A 21,206-nucleotide genomic window follows, 5' to 3' on the forward strand; every position below is an offset into this window, starting at 1 on the left:
GATGTGCCAATATTCATCAAGAAATAGACTGAGAGCCCCAGCCAGTCAGCGCTGCATTTTGGCAAGCGCGCATTCGGAAGACAGCCAAAGCCATACTGCCGAACGGTTCGTGAGTAACGCGTGGCGATGCCGACGGCAATGAAATTTACCGGCGACGGCAAAGTACGCGCTCACGCACTGGCACTCACGTACAGCCTTTGTCAAAAGTTTGGAGCCCAGGGGGTTTGCTTCTGAGCCACACTGTGTGGTTCGCAACGCATCTCCAGCGCTCCAAATTTCCTGAAGATAAAAAGATTTCTGGTCCTGTCTTCTCCAATGGGTAGGGCTGCCACGAATGCTTCAGGAGTCCCACTACAAGGCTTAGAAGCAAACCCCCTGGGCTCTAAACTTTTGACAAAGACTGTACATACGTGCACACGCCTGTGTACTACTGAGATAACAGACATCAGTAATTGCGCCTTGGGTTCAGGCTGTGCTGTCTTATGTTATTGAAATGCGCGTTGCAAACTTGACACGCAACGCTTACACTACCAATTTGTCTAGAAAATGGAGAGTCGCAAACGTTTCTTCTCTCCATGAGCATCAGCTCTTGATGTGTGCGAAATAAGATATGCGCAGAAATTAGAATGTTTCGGGTAGCTGGCAACTTAAAAGTAGGTTTTCTGAATAAATGCACGCGAACCGAGCAGGTGCGCGCCGTGTAAAAGAACGAGTTATACGTTTTCAGAAGTTAAGCGTTTTCTATTATCCGAATATAGATCTGTGAAATTCCATTTAATATGTATACATTACCTCCTGTCTGCCGCGTGTGCTTCCTTGTTAAGCGGGAGACGAGGCCTAGTAAGGTTGCTTGACGCAGCTTTTATACCGTGTTTCGTACCACATTTCGTACAGATGCAGTACTTGCGGAAAATACAAAGCTCCTACGAAAAGTTTCGGAGATATACAAATTTAACTGCGGCGACAATAAGTACTACTGAGCGGCGGAGGTTGATATTGTGGAGCATCTCTATGTTTAGCAGACTGCTGTGTGAACTGCACTTAACCGAGAGCGCCATAAAACTTAATTTTCTTTTTTGCACTGTTTGCCGGAGGGAAAATATCTGCCCACACACACACATATATATATATATATATATATATATATATATATATATAAACGTAATTCGGTTGACACACGGTAGAAAAACAACAACTTTATTCTAACGTTTCGACCAGGGTCTGGCCTTCGTCAGAGTGATCACATTTCGTACAGATGCAGTACTTGCATATATATATATATATATATATATATATATATATATATATATATATATATATATATATATATATATATATATATATATATATATATTTCAATGCTACCTGGAGATGTCGGTCCGGCACGAAATCCACATCGCCTTTCCAGGTATCCAAGATGAAAAATTAAACGTCTGCCACGCGCGGAATAACAAAAATGCGCTCCCAACCGTAAGCCATACTTACGCAGTGAAGGCCCCTTATGTCCCAGAAAAAGGCGCTACGATAACACCGCCATCGTTTTTCAGCATTTCGCAGATGAAGTCTCCTTCCGCACGTATATTGTGTGCAGGGCGGACAGAAGTTGTGCGAAGTGCTTTCTTTCTTTCTTTTTTTTTTCGTGGGCAGCTGACGCGCGGCACGTGCAAGGACTATAAGGAATACGAGTACAGGCTGTTGTGAAGTTGCTGAGTTGACGCAGCCCAACCTACGTGCGTTACCTGCGCAGAAGAAAATTAATGGAAGCTTTACATATCGACAAGGCCAAAGAATGAGATTTTTCATCCAAAGTAAGGAATAATGATGCCTGAACTTTTTCTTTTTTTCCCAGATTTCAATCAGTCTGGCTGCTTTCTTTTGTACCCGCCTGGATGCCTGGAGATTAGCTCAAGAAGGGCTGTTATTAAAAAAGCCTGTAGCTTTGGGTTAACGCCAGATCTGCTGTTCTGCCTTATTTGTGTTAATGTTTTTTTAAAGATAATGTATGACAGCTTATGCAGTGAAGGTGCCAGCGGAAGGATATAATTCAAGGGTGCTGTTCTTGCATGTGCAGTAAGGTTGGCGCTACGTGCCTAGGCATGCGCGTCGGGAAATCAGACAAGTGGACTGCGCCCTTATTCTCCCTCGAGCTTTCTGTCGTTGGCTGCTTTTCTTGAGGTATTGAGGAGATTTTTGTGTCATTCTGGAAAGGAGAATATTTTGCTAATAAGCACTTCCAGCCTATAAGTCAACCTAAAGCTAATTTTGTTCACCGCCAGCGGCCCTCCTACACGGAAGCAGTCAGCCGAGCTTTTTAACAAGGCAGCTTTAAAGGCAGCTTTTATTAACATCTGACTGGCTCTTGTAACCATGAATTCTATCCTCGTGACTTAAACGAATGAAAAGGGCCCCTGACATTCTTACGTGTCGTAGGCTGGCCTATTGTCTTTAGGTTAAGGTCATACAAATGATTAATGCTCCGTCTTTGTGGCGGAGCACGTACAAAAGGAGGAAGATAGATAACCTTACCCGAGGACGAGATTTCATGTGCTGGCGATGAATAGTGCGCCACGAAAAAAACCTTGCTTTTTGTGCAGACGCTACTGCTACTTACGCATAAAACACATAGGCAGCTACTGACACATAAAAGAGTTTTTGACTTTATTGAAAAGAAGGCTTTATTGTTTAGGCATTCTTAAAATAAACGGCGACTTGATGGTACTTCTTACTTAGGCTAAACTTCTTGCTTCTGAATATTACAATGCGTATCGAAGGTTGATAATTTTGATGTATATGTACTTTTGGCCATCAGCCTTCCAAACGATTGATCAATTTATTACTTACCAGATATTCACAGAAAAGATAAAATAAATTTTTGTATCACCTGGAATATTTATGTGCTAATCTACCTGATAAAAACAAGCTGTGCAACGTACTAAAGAAAATAAAACTGGAGAGCACTGCAGTCTGCTGCACTGGAGAAACGAGAAAGCATTTGCGTTTGAACGTCAGCAACCTTTTTTTTTTGCAAGTCATCGTTCTGACGTGCCACCTATCACGTCGCCAGTGGATGACGTCGGAAACTTTTTGCATGTAATTGTTGTAACGTGACCCTTGGATGGCGTCAGCAACTTTTTTGCAAGTCATCTTTGTCGAACATCACAACGAACATCACAAGCCCCTCTAACAGGCTTGAACCAGTGGCCCTTCGTGGCGTATGCGGTTTGTTTCCGCCTGGCGCACAGAAGAGGGCCTAGGTTCGAACCGCAATTCCGGCGATTTTCTTTATTCTAATGGTCATTACTCTAATGCTCTGCCGACAGGTCCTATACACGTCACTCATGAGACAAGAAATGCTTCAGCATTGAAAACCATTTCACTGAAAGTTGTTCAGGGGCCGAAGTAATAGCAGAACTGAAGCAGATACCGCACGGGCACTGTTTTCGAGGTGAACCAGGCAGGTCTTCCGGCTTTCGCATATCTGTTCGCCTAGTTTTAAAAAAGCGGCAAGTACGGCATGACGTCTTGAATCAGCAGGCATCAAAATGCGTTGCGGGACTCCTGTTGCGTGCAGCTTGAACCCAGCACTTTTCTGGGATCGGCACGGACGACTATAGAAGCTTCAAAACATGGCCCCAAACGACGCGTGCAGCGGCGTATTTCTGTAATTCACAAAGAATTATTTCTTTCTAAAGAGTTCTCGTAATCATTTACAAACGTAGTGCTGGGGCACGCGTGAACGGATAGCGATCAAAGATTTTTCTCGGCTGTTCGTACAAATAGGATGCCTGTCCGCGTTTTCTCTTTTATCTAAAGCGAGTACATCGGTTGAATCGATTCGAAGATCGACAGTACACGGTCGCCCGCACATTTCACCCGGACACGCGTGAAGCAGCTTATTTATGAACCATACGTAAGTTACAAAAAAAGAAAAGAAAAAATAACGCTGGTGGTCGTAGGAAGACTAGTCCGGCTGTTGACACGTGCACGGCATTCGCAACTCGAGCTCCATCTGCGGCAGACACAAACTGTTGCCTAATGCGGAGTTGTGTAAAAAATGGTTTTTGGTTTATTCGGGTTTAACGTCCCAAAGCAACTGAGGCTATGAGGATAAAGAATGTGAGAAGCTGACCTTTTATTTTTTTAAGCAAGCTGAAGAGACCTTTCCAGAGCCAACTGTAAAAAGTCATTCTCCCGGTGATCATAAATCCGTATTTTTTTTTAAAGTACTGTTCGTTTATGCCGCTGAAAAACTTTTGTAAAGTAACTTGCGCCGCAAAATGCTGAAAACTGGATTCTCTTTATTTTTTTCTTTCCGGAGCTTTAATTGCAAAGACGACACAACTTAAGGCTTACTTTTGCTAGCCTCATAGCATTTAAGGGCTCGTCTTGCTTGGACTGAAAATCCTCGTTCGAACAAAGAAGCCCGAATATCCACCGTTCTCCTCAATGCCGACAGTTTTCACTAAAGTCTTCGCAGAGACGAATCATTAATGTTCCCCTCGCGAGTGTGTCTGTCTTTCAGCCTGTTTTGACGTTTCCGACCCGCACAAATGAGCTCAGGGAGAAATGGGGACAGCGAGAGCGAAACACGAAAGCATAATAACGTTTCGGGACACAATGCCCTCGGCGAGTCTAAATCGAGTCCGCGGTCTCTGATTCAGCTTTCAGTGGACACTAGAGTGGAGGAGACGCCGAGCTGCTCCCGTCACGCCCACGGGCCGTCATCGCGACGCCGAAAGCATTACATGCTCCCACTGCGGTCGGACAGCGCAGCGCCGCGCTGTCCTTTTGCATGTACTTTTATTTCGTCTCGCGCTAACACGCAGGCTTGAGCGTGTCCCAGAAAACCGCCATTTAACGACGGAGAATAGAAATAAAGAAAGTGCCTTTACCGCTATCGAACAGACAGCGCCTTCGCTTGGATGTGCCGTATTGGCTGCGCTTAGGAGCCATGATGCGAAAAAACAAACAAACAAAAAGGAAAGACCAATGCCCAGTCGACCTCGCTCGGTGCGGTTCGCATATGCAGTGCCAAGGCTGCCAGAGCCCGCCGCAACGGACCCTTTTTCCAAGCATAAACGAAGATACCAGGACTGATCTACCATACCAGGAACCATGCACCAGGATACCAGGAACCATGCAGCCTGGTTACTTTTGACAAAGACTGTACCACGTTTGTGCGACATTCAGCGGGCTTAAAGGGGCTCTGAAAGGGACTCTAATAAAGTTCTGGTACACCTAGGATGTTAAAGCACGCCGTTTCACAAATATTGTCCACCAAGAATGTTTTTATTGCGCTTTCTAGAAGCTGAGTTATTTTTAATCAGAAATTGAATAACAGCGTCTTCGCGCTTTTCCCTCTCCTCTCGTCGCTTTTTGCACGCTGGAAGGTCGGCGCTCCTCCGCCGACCTCACCTCCGGGGGCGGAGCTTCCTGACCCACAGGTGCAACGCAGGTCACGTCACCTTGTGACATCATCATAATCTGCCCCGCCGTGGTAGGTGGCACCTGTCGATTAGATTGTGACCAAGCTGCCCGCCGCGGCAAGATGCAGTTAATTTAATGATTAGTCGCGAGAGGTCGCCCGGCAAGAGCAACCTGGGTCTTCCAAGTGCCACCGCTTGAACGCTCTACCACAGCGGCAGGAGTTGTACGAGGACTCCCCACGATCTATTAATGTAAAGCGAAGAATGAACAATTCCTCCTGTATGGGCGTGTAGGCAGAACCTAGGCGAACTGACACGTAAAGAGGACCGCAGGCCGCTTAAGTGGCCCATTAGCGCTATCCCGTCATACCTGTGAGGCGGAGCTTAAGTGTCCCCTCAACTTTTGTTGCGAAAGCAACTCTACGCGAGTCGCCGAGCCATTTCCCGGAGCTGACGAAAGGCCATACTGCGCATGCGCGAGGAGCAGTGACGTCACATGGCGCACAGCTGGCGCGCCGCCGCCGTCGCTGCGCGGGTGGCTCAGAGGTGCCGCCGCCGCACTCGCCAGTTGCGCATGCGCAGTAGCGGTGCGTAGCTAGCGTGCCGGGGCCGCCGCCACTGCAGCGTGCTCTCCATCGCCTCTCTCTCTCTCTCCTCGTTGCTTTCGCAATCCTCCAGGTTTAACCAGAGCTAAACCACTGCCAAAGTTTTGCATTTTGTGTGGCATCGCACGCTCTGAGTCGAGAAGGCCGCAGTTGAATCAGCTAAGTCATATATACTTCGCGCCAAAGCAATTTGTTGACATCAGCCTTGACGTCGACCGGCTACAAATCTTTAATTGCAACCAGGTGTCCAACTGTAATACATAAAAGCTAATTATCTGACATTAGTTAAGCGGCTAGCTAGTTTACATTTTTCGCCCGTTTTCTGATGTCCTCCAACACAGGAATTATTGTATCACTCAAGGCACCGTCATACTTCAAAAAGCATATTTTATAAAAATTAGTGGCTGTCTTCCCTGAAACACCTGATAGAGCTCAATAATTAGATGCTTGATTAACTAAAACTAACTAATCAACTTTTTACTTTTGATTTTAGGGGGTCAAATATATTGCTTTATTCAAGGTCGTCAATACTGACGGTGAGCTCGGTTTTTAAATTTTTTGACCGGCAATATGATTCAAGACATCTAACGACAAAATTACGCGTTTCAGAGCTCGTTGGATGGACTTTCCCGGTTTGGACATTTATAAAATAGTGTTCCTTCGCGTAGTATCGTCGGGGCAATCCCGTTAACTGCTTCTCGACATAAAATACACGTACGGCGTCTGTATTCGAGGGATTCGAACTGCCAGTGGCGCCATTCTATAATTGCGCAACGCTGGAAAGCCAACTCAACGAGCTTTCAAATGTGTATATTTCATGTTCGATATTTGGAATCAGGTTGCTGCAAAATAAAATTTAAAAACTGGGCTCACCATTGATGTTGACGGCCTTCAATTTCGCAATATAATCTTGCTCCCTAAAATTCAATATAAAAACTTGTTAATTTTCGTTAATCAATCATCTAATAATTCATCTCTATAACGAGCATAATGTCCTCCTTGCTGTTTATCCACCTGTACAGACTACTCAGATGTATCTCGCAAAGTTTTAAAAATACGAATCCATAGATATATGTGAAAGCGATTTCGTCAAACACGGACGTTCCAATCTCTCTCTCTCTCACACGCACACAGACGCACACACGCGCGCCCGCACACACACACATCTTGCGATGAAAAACTTGCTCGACTGCTGATAAAGTAGAAAGCTGAACTGCGCTTCTCGGAGACACATTTATTGGGTAAACGTTTCGAGCAGAAGCTGGCCTTCGTTCAGGCATTTCTAATCAATGTTTCGACCAGAGACTTAACTGCTCTGACTTCAACACTGAGCAGCAATAAATGCCTTCATATATGAAGTGCTTTTGAACTTCGCACTCAACGGAACGTACTATCTAACTACCAAGTACGCTAATTATCAGAAATTAGCGTACTTGGTTGTTAGATCAATACGTTGCGTTGCGTGCGAAGTTCAGAAACACTTCATGCATATAGGCGAGAGCATGACGTACTTGACTGCTTAAAGAAGCATATAGCGAAGTATACGCTTTGTTAAAGAGAACATGGACGTTTAAATTTTAGGACCAATCTTTATATGTATTTATAACACAACAATAATGGTCCAGACGTGAGAAGAGTCCGTCTGAATCATTATTGTTGTGTACATCGCTAACGTAGCCCAATCAAGACATCTCTCTCTCTCTCTCTCTCTCTCTCTCTCTATATATATATATATATATATATATATATATATATATATATATATATATATATATATATATATTCATATATATATATATATATATATATATATATATATATATATATAGGGAAGGGGAATGAGGGGCTCGTTACAAATATGAGAGAAGCCAACAGCCACAGAAAGCAAGCACAGGTGATTTTTTTTAATTAATTTATTTTTTTGTGGTGTTGATCAAGTAAGAATATTACTGAATATGTTGTCGCTTAAAGCTAATTGATTAGAAAAGCAGAAGAAAAAACAACCACATGCCACCGGTGGGATCCGAACCCACGACCTCCGAATTACGCGTCCGGTGCTCTACCTCTGAGATACGGCGACGGCTGTCAAACCTTCTGCTTTCAGGGGTATTTATGTTTACAAATAACCTAACTTTGAGAGTGTTCATCAGCGCCACCCACGTTCGTAAGCGGCGGACGTGGAACGTCCTGAGTTACCGCTGGTGTGACGTAGAACGCCATCGAACGGCGAGGGTGGAAGCTGTGTGAGAACCCTCTTATGCTTCCTATGGCGTCAAGGCTGCCAGAACCGAGACCCTCGCTAAGCAATTAAGCAAACAAGGGAAGGGGAATGAGGGGCTCGCTTACGAACGTGGGTGGCGCTGATGAACACTCTCAAAGTTAGGTTATTTGTAAACATAAATACGCCTGAAAGGAGAAGGTTTGACAGCCGTCGCCGTAGCTCAGAGGTAGAGCACCGGACGCGTAATTCGGGGGTCGTGGGTTCGGATCCCACCGGCGGCATGTGGTTGTTTTTTTTTCTGGTTTTCTATTCAATTAGCTTTAAGCGACAACATATTCAGTAATATTCTTACTTTATCAACACCACAAAAAATAAATAAATTAAAAAAAATCACCTGTGCTCCTTGGTTTCTGTGGCTGTTGGCTTCTCTCATATATATATATATATTGCCACATTCGTGGGCACTCTCGTAGCGCCGTCTCCCGGCCGAACTGCCTTCCCCGCTATTCTGGCTAGCCTTAGCCATGGTGGCGGGCGGTGTTTTCTTCTTCGTCGTCTCTTCTATGTGGTCCCCTCGGGAGTCCGCTGCTGCCTGACGCTGCACAGTAAAACGTGTCCTGGCCGTCCCGACTGTCTAGCCGTGACATATTTGGTGGAGCCGGCTGGGTAACGTCCCATGTACACTGACTCCGAAGACGCCTTTGAAGCCAGTTCGCAGGGCGTAAACACAACCCCCGTGCACAAAGCGAGCCTCCGCCTGCTAGGCCTACAGCCAGAGTTTAGCGGCCTGACAAAACCGTCACGGAAGATGACAACAACCACTGGTAGCCAGACCACTCAACGTCTTGGAGCTGACGCTCCGTTCGTGCTCCACGCGCCCCGGTCACCGCCGACGTTCCACGGAGACAGGTTTGAAGACGTTGAAGATTGTCTGGCCAGTTTTGACCGTGTGGCAGCCTTCAACCAGTGGGACGGTGAGCGCAAGTTGAGGAATGTCTACTTCGCGCTAGAAGACTCGGCAAAGATCTGGTTCGAGAACCACGAGACCTCTTTTGCCACCTGGGAGGTTTTTCGGCGTGAGTTGCTGGCGACATTCGGCAACAGTGAAAGAAAAGAGAAGGCGGAAGTCGCTCTGCACTCCAGGTCGCAGCAGCCAAATGAGAGCGTCACCATGTTCGTTGAGGACATGATGCGTCTCTTCAATCGAGCCGACCCTGCTATGCCCGATGCCAAGAAAGTGCGCCACCTAATGCGCCGCGTAAAGGAGCAGCTCTTTGCCGGACTGGTCCGTGACCCGCCAAGAACAGTGGCCGACTTCACAAGGGAGGCAACAGGTATCGAGCGCTCTCTGCAGGAACGAGGCGCGCACTACGGACGTCAGGCTACCGTAGCAGCCGCTTCCCAGTACACGCCTACGTCGCTGCCCGCCGAGGAGCTTCGGGAGCTTGTAAGAAGCCTCGTTCGCGAGGAACTGGCGAAACTTCGTCTTCAAATTCCACAGGCCAGTGTCGCTGCCGTAACGGACGTGGTCCGTGACGAAATCCGACGAGCTGTGCAGCCGCCTCTCGCTCCACACCCGGCGTCCTCCGTTATGACGTACAGCGAAGCACTACGAAGTCCTAGGCCAGCGATGCAAGCCTTTTCCCCCGTCGTTCCCGTGCCAGTACCATCACTGCCAGTACCTGCCATGCCAGTACCACCCGTGCAGCAGGAGTTCAGGCCCCCCATGCGCAAAGCGCACGTGTGGCGTACGCCAAACAATCGGCCGCTCTGTTACCACTGCGGGGAGCCCGGCCACATCCTCCGTCACTGCCCCTACCGCAGAATGGGTTTAAGGGGGTTTTCACCTGACGCACCTCGACCACGCTACGGTGAAAGACCACGGGATATCGAGCTGTACCTGGCTGATAACGTGCAGTCCTCGACCCCGCAGCGACGCCAGTCCCGATCGCCATCCCCAAGGCGTTTCTCCTCGCACGGCCGCCCGTCGTCCTCTGGCCAGTTCTGAGGCGCGTCCCCACATCGGGAAAACTGAAGACGGCGTCCTCCGGGGGTAGGGCCGCCGCTACTGCAACGTGTCAAGAGCCTCCACCCGAAGATTCGCCGCGACGCTCCGATCAACGACGACGTGACCCGACGACATCAACGACGCGCTGCGACCGACTGGTTTCCGCCGAAATTCCGGTATCCGCCGACAACCATGACGTTACCGCACTCGTGGATACCGGCGCCGATTTTTCTGTAATGAGCAGTCGGTTAGCCACAGCCCTGAGGAAGGTTCTAACTCCTTGGTCTGGGCCGCAGATCCGGACAGCTGGTGGCCATGTCGTAACTCCGATTGGTGTCTGCACTTCGCTAATCCAGATCCGCGGTGTTACTTTCCCTGGTTGCTTTGCTGTGTTACTCGAGTGCTCCAAGGACCTCATACTCGGTTTGGATTTCCTTCAGGAGTACGGTGCCGTCATCAATCTTCAGGAGCTAATCGTGTCGTTTTCCACCCAAGGCCCTGTCGACGACGATACCGTGCCACGCAGGGCTAAGTTGTGCGTCTGTGATGACCAGGTGTTGATCCCGTCAAGAGCCAACATGTTTGTTACCGTACAGTGCGATAACAGCCCCAGCACTCGTGGCATCGCTGAAACCAACATCTCGCTGCTCCTGGGTCGGCAAGTGTGTGTAGCTCGCGGAATTATTGAATTAAACAGTGGGCGAACCGAACTTTTGGTGACCAATTTTGGTTCTGAACCTCAGTGTTTGCCTGGCAAAACGGCTATTGCGTATTTCGAAGAACTTTGTGAATTCGCGGGACAGCACGCGTTGTCCGAAATCCCGGCATTAGTGGAGGCGCCGACCACTCCCATAAAGACCGACGTGAACCCGAACCTCCCGTCTCATCAGAAACACTGCCTGGAGGGCATTATCGAATCTTTCCGCGACTGTTTTGCCTCGACCTCCAAGGTCAGGCAGACTCCGATCACAAAGCACCGCATTATTGTTGACGCAAACCAGCGACCGTTATGCCAGCCGCCTTATCGGGTCTCTTCGAAGGAACGTGACGCCATTCGCCGCCAAGTTCAAGAAATGCTCCAGGACAACGTGATACAGCCGTCGACGAGCCCGTGGGCATCGCCTGTTGTTCTTGTGGCGAAGAAGGATGGGACCCTACGGTTCTGTGTTGATTACAGGCGTCTAAAAAAGTAACCAAAAAGGACGTTTGTCCTCTGCCACGGATTGATGACTCCCTGGATCGGCTACGCCACGCCACGTACTTCTCGTCGCTAGATTTACGTAGTGGCTATTGGCAAATCGAGGTGGACGAGCGCGACCGGGAAAAGACCGCCTTTATTACACCGGATGGTCTGTACGAATTCCGGGTGCTCCCTTTCGGACTGTGCTCGGCTCCTGCCACCTTCCAGCGGATGATGGACACCGTGCTTGCCGACCTAAAATGGCAGTCCTGCCTCGTGTACCTGGATGACGTTGTCATCTTCTCCGCCACGTTCGAAGAGCACTTAGGCGCTTGCGTGCCGTGTTCGCCGCAATTCGTTCGGCTGGTCTTTCCCTCAAGCCCGAAAAGTGTCACTTCGCTTTCCAGGAGCTGAAGTTTCTGGGCCACATCGTGAGCGCTAAGGGAGTTAGCCCTGACCCCGGTAAGACGGCCGCTGTCGCTGCTTTTCCCGTGCCAACCGATAAGCGAAGTGTGCGCCGCTTTCTGGGTCTCTGCGCCTATTATCGGCGTTTTGTGCGGAACTTCTCCCAGATCGCTGAGCCCCACATCCGCCTCACGAAAGATGCCGAACCGTTCTCCTGGGGCCAGGAGCAACAACAGGCCTTCGAAGACCTCCGCACTCGTCTGCAAAGTACGCCCATCCTTGGCCACTTCGACGAGTCAGCCGACACTGAACTGCACACAGACGCCAGCAACATTGGCCTCGGTGCGGTCCTTGTGCAGTGGCAGGATGGTCTCGAACGCGTAATCGCATATGCAAGCCGCACTTTGTCACGCTCGGAGGCCAACTATTCCACCACTGAAAAAGAATGCCTGGCAATTGTGTGGGCAGTGACCAAATTTCGCCCGTACTTATACGGCCGCCCTTTTAGAGTCGTCAGTGATCACCATTCGCTGTGCTGGCTGGCGAACCTCAAAGATCCCTCGGGGCGGCTTGCACGGTGGAGCCTTCGCGTTCAAGAGTTCGACGTCACCATCGTTTATAAGTCCGGCAGGAAGCACAGTGATGCCGACTGTCTGTCTCGTGCTCCTGTTGAGGACAACCGAGCTGATCCCGACACCGATTTTGTTTTTTCTCGGCGCCGTCTCCACGTCCGCCCTCACTCAACACCAAAGAGACGACAGTGAACTACGGCCTCTCATTGAGTATCTTGAAGGAAGCGCTGAGTCTCCACCGCGAATCTTCTCTCGTGGACTGTCGTCGTTCTGTTTGCGCGATGGCGTCCTGTATAAGAAAAACTACCACCCGACACAAGCTGTCTATCTGCTCGTCGTACCTGCGGCCTTGCGCGACGAAGTCCTGCAGGCGTGCCATGATGACCCATCTTCTGGTCACCTGGGTTTTTCCCGCACTTTGGCGCGGATACGCCAAAAGTACTACTGACCCAGGGTTGCTGCAGTTGTACAGCGTTACTTCAGAACTTGCCGCGAGTGCCAACGTCGCAAGACACCACCGACTAAGCCAGCCGGATTACTGCAGCCTATTGATCCACCACACGTTCCTTTCTACCAAGTCGGCATGGATTTACTCGGCCCCTTTCCGGAGTCTTCGCTGGGTAACCGGTACATTGTGGTCGCCACCGACTACCTCAGTCGATACTGTGAGACGAAAGCTCTTCCCCGTGGAACAGCTGCGGAAATTGCCGCCTTCTTCATGCACAACATCTAGCTTCGTCATGGCGCACCCACGGTCGTTGTAACTGACAGAGGGACGGCCTTTACCTCGGCGCTGACAGAGGAAGTTATGCGACTCAGCGGCACCAGTCACCGACGAACAACGGCTTATCATCCGCAAACTAATGGACTCACTGAGCGCCTAAATAAGACGATCGCCGACATGATTTCCATGTATGTCGACGACGACCACCGCAACTGGGATGCAGTACTCCCTTACGTTACTTTCGCATATAACACTGCCCTGCAAGAGACGACTCACTTCACACCGTTTCGCTTAGTCCATGGTCGCGAAGCCACGACTATGCTCGACGCAATGCTTCTTCCTGGTAGTGTAAACTCCGCTGTCGTGGGGGCCGACCGCTTTGTTCACGAAGCTGAGGCCGCCCGCCAACTTGCTCGGCAACATATCCGGCATCAACAAGCAAGAGACGCTCACCGTTACAACCATCGCCACAGGGATGTCACTTACCAGCCCGGAGAAAACGTTTGGGTGTGGAGCCCAATCCGCCAACGAGGGCGCTCTGAAAAGCTGCTTCGGCGGTACTTTGGCCCCTATAAAGTAATACGCCAACTCGGCGAGGTAAACTATGAAGTTCTTCCTCAAGGAACTGTTCGTTCCTCTCGACGACCAACGTCCGAAGTTGTGCATGTCGCACGAATGAAGCCGTACCGCGCCCGATAGCAGCTCACTCGTCTCTACCTGCGGGCGCCGAAGACTAAGGTGCTCAGCGTGCGCGCCCGTCGAGATGGTGGTCGGCCAGAACCGCCTTATGGAATCCCACACTCGCCCTGCTGTCCAACCACAACACGCTGCCGCTTGAATACTCCGTCGGACAGAGTACCCACGCCTCGGTTTCGGGAACGCTCAACGACCGCGTGCTGCTGCACTGGAAGTAGCAAATGTCCAGACTACTGAGAGCTGTCTCTCCCTCCTCGCACAAGAGATCAAGACGGCCGAGACAGTGGATTCCGCGCCCGTCGACGATAACTGCTCCATGCACCAGGACTACTGCCCCTCTGCACGGGCACCCCATGAACAGCAGGTGTTCGTGTGCCAAAATCCCGTGCCCGGGGGAGCCGCCGTCGGTCCACACGACCTGCCGCGCCGAGGGCGGCGCTTTCCAGAGGGGGGAGCAATGCCAAATTCGTGGGCACTCTCGTGGCGCCGTCTCCCGGCCGAACTGCCTTCCCCGCTATTCTGGCTAGCCTTAACCATGGTGGCGGGCAGTGTTTTCTTCTTCGTCGTCTCTTCTGTGTGGTCCCCTCGGGAGTCCGCTGCTGCCTGACGCTGCACAGTAAAACGTGTCCTGGCCGTCCCGACTGTCTAGCCGTGACAATATATATATATATATATATATATATATATATATATATATATATATATATATATATATATATATATACACACACACACACACACACACACACACACACACACACACACACACACATATTGAGGGTACTGACACACACTTCAAAACAGAAGCGTTAATTAAGTGAGCAGGAACGCTACGGCAAATGCGGCGGTTCGGTTTAAGGTTTATTTCTAATAATTGCGAGAATGGCATTCCCTACGTCAGGGCGGGTTTACAAGGTTAAGTCACTACAAATGCACAGGACGAGAAAGCAGACATATTCCCTGCCCTCGCAACACACTTGAAACTGAGCGCAAGGGACTGTGTATATTTATGGCAGCTCTAATGGTTTAACTATTCGGAAAGGAAAGCGGAATAGAGCTCCCGAGATAGGGAATTGGAAATATGGGCGGGGAGATGTCCAGTCGGATGCCGTAAAAAGAAAAAAATTGAGTATCTAACTTTATGTGCGTGTGTTTTGTGGTTCATTAGTCAAAAAGCCCCAAGGCACGAAGTAATTTCCTTGCTCAACTGGGTGTTATTTCTCGGAATTTGTTTGTGAGGTGCTGCGGGCCATTTTTCATCTTTCAAGACCGTCATGACTCGTAGTTCGGAAAACTACATGATGAGTCACTCCATGTACTTGAAGTTTACCCCTACTTTATCTGCTATAGTCGGATACAACTTAAGAACGCAGCAGCTTTTCCCTTTTCCCTGTCAAAGGTCTCCCTTCTAGCCTATGGCGTCGGGCGATTCTCATAATCCTGCTAGTGTGAAGCAAGGAGGGGTAGATTAAAGGGGATAGTCTCCTCCCTCTAGGTCGGGGATAGACCCCTCTGGCTACTGTGGCGTCCCTCCCTGCATAGTCACACTAGCAGGGTCATGAAGAGCAACCTCATGCCATTGGCTAGAAGTGAGCGCTTTGACGGGGAAAAGCAGCTGCGTTCTTAAGTTGTATCCAACTATAACAAAGTGGATTTAGGTGTAGTCTCCCTGCTTGACGTTCATGAAATGTATATATGTAAACACAGGGCAGTTGTACATTGTGTGATTCAATTGGATCTCAGTTCCTCCTTTGAGTTATGGGATATCAAATAACATCCCTGGCTCGAGACTTAATACTGGCTTAGAGGTTTCAACATTAAAGGGCCTTGACAATACCGCTCGACGACGCATTACATATTAGCATTCTGTGAAAAGTTTCGGCACTAATATCTCTCGTTAAAGAGGTATCGGACCTATATGAGAGCTAATGGATCGTAAACCGAATATGGATAGCGTAGGTTGTTCCACAAGTAGCTAGCTACTGCGCCACTAATTGTTGTCCGCTTCTTAATGTGCTCTACCTGGCGCATGGTACCGCGTTAACTAGACCATTTCCTTCTAACCACAGCCTTTGGCAGATTGCTTCCGGATGCCTCCCAAACGCTGATAGAATTCTTTTGAGGAGGACCGTCGGGCAATGAATGGCTCATCTACATATTCATTGCCCGAAGTTCGCTCCTTTTCGACCCGTTCGGCAAAGCAGACAGCGCCGATGAAGGTTGCACGGTCGTAACACGCACCCAGAAGTTCTGGACAAGCGCATTTTTCAGGGTGAAGTTGTTTATGAACGCAATATTTTCATATATTGTAAGAATCAACTGCAGTAATCAATATATTCGCACACCTGCCCTTGGTAGGCTTGCGATTTTTTTTTTGCTGTTAAATTTTTGCTATCGTCAAAAACGTTCCCCATTGGTTTTCTATATGGTAGTATTGACTACTTAATGCGAGCGATGCACAAACTTCAGAAGAAAAGTGTTGCTATGAATCGGAATAGTGGACCATTACCTTCAATATTTCCATAACAGTACCTTACATTATTCCGTAGTTGCGTCACAGTTAAAATTGATGTCCAAGAATCCTGCACATGATAATGAAGGCGACATCGGAAGCGACAAACTTGAATCTCCTTTGAGGCGCACTCATGGTTTCCTAAAGCACTTGTGCTATGTTTGGCTAGGGACTGGGTGGATCTTCTGCCAAGCCTTTTAACCCTGAGACAGTCCAGCACGTATCCCAGGTGGGTTAGTAGTTAGCACTCGACAGAAAACCGGTGGGAGCGTGATTCGAGCCTAATGCTTCCTGCATACAAAGGGGGATGCTTGGCAATTAAGCCATGGCTGCTGCATGCGGGAATATTCCGTTCTGCTTAGCGGTGCATTTCATTAGGAGCTGTGCACGATATGGCTACGGCACGATTGCACAAGCGTGAATAATCAAACGCGACCCGACGTCCGTTTGAGAGTTTTTGCGAAATTCTTCGGCGTAAGATGGCAGTTGCTTGGAGTTCTTCCGTCGTGCCGCATCTTCGCTGCTCTTGAGTCGAAGCCACGCGGCATTCTCGACCACTTTGCGTCGCCGTTCGGCACACTCTCGTAGCTACTTGAGTTTCTCCCGTCGGCGCCTCTGTCTCCGCGAACCGGTTAAAGGTGCGGATGCTGACCACGAGAACTCGTGCTTACAGTGAACCGTAAGAACTCGCAGTATCCTCGGCCCACAGTGACAGAACGTAGTGGTTCGCCTCCGCTTGAAACAAGTGCCCAGCTCACTGATGGAGACAAGCTCCGACGCGTGAAAGCGCTAAAAAAAAAGAAAAGAAACGCCTGCAGCGGCTCGCGCTCTTCTGCCTCTTCTCCTGTGTCGGTTGATAGATGACGTGGTGCTTTTTTGTTTGCTTGTAGCGATGTGCTACAGTGTGTCTGCACTTAATCGTTCACTGGGCGCTTGCGGCTTAATCGTCGGTGCGTTTATTCCCTGCGCCGGAGGCAATTTCAGGAGTGGGTTCGGTCCCTGACGTCGCACTTCTCATTACTTTTTTAGTGTGCGCCCAAGATTTCTGCGAAGTACAGAATAACCTTGGGGAACTAGGTATACAATAAGCAGACAGGGACACTCCTTCCATGTTATGTGAAAGACGACGCGAGGTACATATAAAGCCCGGCTTTAATCTAGCCGTGCGAACTTGCCCGCGTGCCCTAGCGGTAGCGTGTCTGAGTCGTAACCCAAGGGTGAGGAGTTTTACTACCGACTAATTACTGCAATTTTCTTTTCAGCCCATTGCATTTAGCTTATATACTGACATGTCCCAATAACGTTTGTGTCAAGTTTCAATCTTAAAATCACCAGTTTTCTAACGTTTGAATCACTTGTCATCTCCGTCGCTCCACGAGTGACGCAGCCATCTTTTCGCCCAATCCAGGGTTGCTCGACGCAACACCGACGGACTACGCCGGACCTTCGGCTGCACGCGACCCTTAGACTATCGCGTTAATACTATGCGGTTCTTGTTTTTTTTTAACGCGAGAACGTCAGTACCCCCACGTCGGAAAAATTTGTCCGGAGCCGGCGTCGACCGCTTGAAGCCTCGCGTGCTGGAGCAGAAGCGACCGGTCTCTCTGGCAACCTAGATGGGCCACCTAGCTCACGTGATATTGTGGCGTCATCACAACCTGTTCATCAGATTGTGGGCAAACTGATCATCGTTGCAGGGGGCAGTTCAAGTTGAAAGTGCCAGCGTTAGAAGGCATGTTATTTCCTTTCGTTTCCGCGAGTTTACGAGCTTACGTGGTGATGCCTGAGGATTGAAGACACTTCGGGAAACGGTGCTAATGAAAAACGGTCGGAGTCGTCGCCGCTGCTTGCTGAGCACGCAATAAAAAGAGCAACGCAAAACACAGGCTGCAGTGGTTGTTTTCATCGGTTTAGTGCATGCAACTGCCAGTTATTGCAGATAAGATTGCCGGCTGTGTGCAAGAGCGAAGAGAAAAATACCAGGCAACCATCAAAGATGCTGCGAATTTAAGCGCTAGCTGTGCTGTGCTCGGGGAGCGGTGCGAGAAGCATGTCAAACATCACGAAAGGAACGCGGGAAATCCCAGTGGGACAAACGCATTAACGCGTGCATTGACACAGCTATAATAGCTAAGATTTTTAGATATATGGACGACTTCCTAGTAGTTGTCAGGTCAGATATGATTGAAGACAGGGACGATGCGGTCAGAAGAGTGCTTGATGTGTACGATTTCTTCGAAAAAGCATCGTTTCACATTTGAGATGCCGGAGAGCGATAGCCTTCAGTTTCTGGATGTGCTTTTTCGGGAGGCACAGGTATGTTGGAGCTACAGGCCGTGGTCCAAAAAAGAAGTTTTAAGGCACGATTCGGTACATTCGAAGCTAGTAAAAAGGGGAATCGCCGTAAATTGCCTACGAGCTGCTCTCGCAAAGTCGTGTGCACACCTTATGGCCACTAGTGTGCAGCACCATCTTGGGCGCCTAAAGGCCGCGGGCTACCCGAGCGCACTTCTGGCGTCAGCAGCTGACACACTGTTGCGGGAAATAGAGAAGGGGGAACGAGGGCGGCCAGAGAAAACAAGGAGCCAGAAAGCAGGGCCTGTTGCCGTTCCCTATATTCATGGTTTCTCCCTCCGCCTTAAGAAGGTTGCAAGGAAGTGCGGCGTCGCAGTCGCGTTCTCTGCTCGTGATAAGTTGTCGCGGCTATGCCCCAAGGTAAACGGGCGCAGCACTAGCATTGACGTATGCAAGAAGAGTCATGAGACTCGCTTCGTTCCCTGTGGAACGGGGGTTGTATGTAAGATACCTCTGTCATGTGAAAAGAGCTACACTGGACAGACGGGTACGTGTCTAAACGACAGATTGCGAGAACACCGCAGAGCAGTCGATTCCCCTGTAAAGAGTAGCCACCTGGCTGAACATCCCAGCCGGTGCCCTAGCCCTAGCAGACCATCACGCACCCCGGCGTTAAGCAACACACGTGTGCTGCGTAGCTTCAAGCAGCAGAACTGCAGGGAAATTTTTTAGGTCCTTGAGATACACAATGAAGGTGATAAATGCGTTAGTGCTGCATCTGTTATGTTATCGTCTAAGGAGTTGCGATATCTAAAGACTAGAATGACACATGTGCCTAGGTAAAAACTGCCGAGTTATTGAACTTGTTAACGCGGATGCGAATGTGCGGGGCATGCGCTTGAGAGCTGGGTTATCAAAACCTTGCTGTGTATATATTTTATTTGTGCCAATAAGCCATAAGCTGAAGTCAGCGTTCGTCCTGCGTGTATCTCCCTTCTTCGTCCTGTGTTTTTTGCTCTAAAAAAAATGCATTCTACGTACCAAGACCAACTAGTTCGTTTTTCCACTTTAACTAGTCCGAGTCGCGCCGCGATGGGTTTGCTTGCAATGTTACCTATAGCAGCTTCGTTCTCAGGAGCTCCTTAGTCAGTGTGCTGTCTCTGGTGTCTCTTGGTGTTTTAACGGGAGCACATTTTACGATCCTTTTGTTGGCAACGTTTCCGATATGATTCACGGGCACGTAAATACCCCAGGCTCTTCCCGCTGTAGACGCTTCCCCTCATGCGTATGTTCTCGGCGACGTTCTGATAGTTCTTCATCCGAGTATTGTGTGCAGCGGACCATCAAAGGTAAAGCTTCTCTGCCCGCCAGCGCATCTGTTATCGAGACCGACCCATCTTCGTCTTTGCCGCCCACCTTCTGTTGTGCATTTACATTACCGTCTGCGCGCGTGACCGCCGACGCCCTACGTGGCCAGCATAAACCGGTCCAACGTCCCACTAACAGCTAGAGCCATAAAGACACTGAGACGAGGTCGCGAAGTACTGACCACAGAGCACACAGACAGTTCAATCCTTCTTTTATGGCTAGAAAACACTATTGTAGTCATTGAGCTTCTGTTTCGTGGTTTACTGCAGCTTGTTGCAGAAGCACATCAGAAAAAAATCACCATTCTTTGTCCTAAAGATCACTACTTAAAAAAAAAAAATGCTAGTGATAAACTCGAGCAACACATGCACTTCGTATGTAGCTCCGTCCTTTTACACTTTGGAGCGTGTGTCTGGGCGATCTGATCGATAAAATTGAAAAAGAAAACCGTGGTTGTGTAGCCAGTAGCGCATCCGGTACCTAATCCAAGGATCGTCAGTTCGAATCCCGGTATGCTAGTGTTTGTTTCTTGTCATACATGAGAGCCGTTTCCTCGAATTACTATATCGTACAAAATAACCTCTAGTAACCAAGTGCTGCGTCCCTAACGGATTATTCATTAAGGAAAGAAAAGTTAAACCCTCTGCATTTAGCCCTGAAAGTGAAATGTGTAGTGCAAAACCGAGTAGTCCGAAAAAAGGGCCAACCTCTAGCCCTCGTTTTAATCCTTTTTTATTCGCGTGTAGGTGAAGTACTTGTTGTGGCACAGTCTGTCCGCAAAAGGACATCAAAAGTTACAATCATAATGCAATGAAACTTGAGAAGAGACGAATGATTGCCTTCACTGCAGCAAAGTACTTTATGGTTCCGTGGCTTTGTTAATGTTTGTTTTATTCAAGATCTCTCGTTTGGCTGCGCTTGTTATGACGATGTGCCTCGTGCTCGTAATGGTGAAGTGAGGCGTCGGGATCTTCATATAGTATCGAACTGCAGTCGTTCTTTATTGCTGCAAGGAACGACGGCAGCGCAAAGGAAAATGAGCAAACACAAGCGCTCACTACTACGACCGGTTTATTTGCTCGAGCGATATGTACCGTCCAGAAAAGATAAAATATCACGTGGTAACAGGGATGAATAATCCACACGACGGCAAATACTTGCGTCAGCGCACCTGGAATCATGCTGCCGAAGAAA

At 48.9% G+C, this 21,206-nt stretch overlaps 1 protein-coding gene across 2 annotated transcripts in view; it reads right to left on the reverse strand.

Annotated features, from left to right (window-relative positions):
• Lgr1 (Leucine-rich repeat-containing G protein-coupled receptor 1) overlaps nucleotides 1–21,206 on the reverse strand; it is a 211,619-nt gene that overhangs the window by 71,560 nt on the left and 118,853 nt on the right. The gene's annotated exons all lie outside the window — the stretch shown is intronic.

Source organism: Amblyomma mixtum, chromosome 3, assembly GCF_055824585.1.
Source record: "Amblyomma mixtum isolate Tamu chromosome 3, ASM5582458v1, whole genome shotgun sequence".
Classification (NCBI taxonomy): domain Eukaryota; kingdom Metazoa; phylum Arthropoda; class Arachnida; order Ixodida; family Ixodidae; genus Amblyomma; species Amblyomma mixtum.